A 434-nucleotide genomic window follows, 5' to 3' on the forward strand; every position below is an offset into this window, starting at 1 on the left:
CCCCCCCCCCAAAGCCCGCACCGCTCCCGAAAACTTCCCCCCACCTTCTCGCCCTCCGGTTTTTAAAGGCGCTCAGCAAACTTGCTGGTACCTGATCATCGAAAAGATCCTCTGATTGATGGGCTCTTCGCCCTCTCGTGAGCCGCGGCGGGCACAAAGCCCGCCTCCTCCTGCAGACGCTGACCAATGGCGTGAGGCCGCCGAGAGGGGCGGGCGCTGAGCGCCAACCAAACCGGAGCGCCGCGGTGGAAGAGCGCTATGACTGACGTAAGTCAACAAAGGTCACGTGCAGCGCCGCGGAGACGCTGATTGGCTGCGCGGGCCCAGGCGGGAGGGGAGGCGGTGGGGGTTGGGGGGGAGGGGGGGGTGACGGCGGCGGCGTGGGGCTGGCGGTGTGACACAATTACAACAACTTTGGGCAGCCGCCGGGGAAG

Source organism: Lagopus leucura, unplaced genomic scaffold (assembly GCF_019238085.1).
Source record: "Lagopus leucura isolate 7727_CA_CO unplaced genomic scaffold, USGS_WTPT01 Super-Scaffold_100001, whole genome shotgun sequence".
Taxonomy (NCBI): Eukaryota; Metazoa; Chordata; class Aves; order Galliformes; family Phasianidae; genus Lagopus; species Lagopus leucura.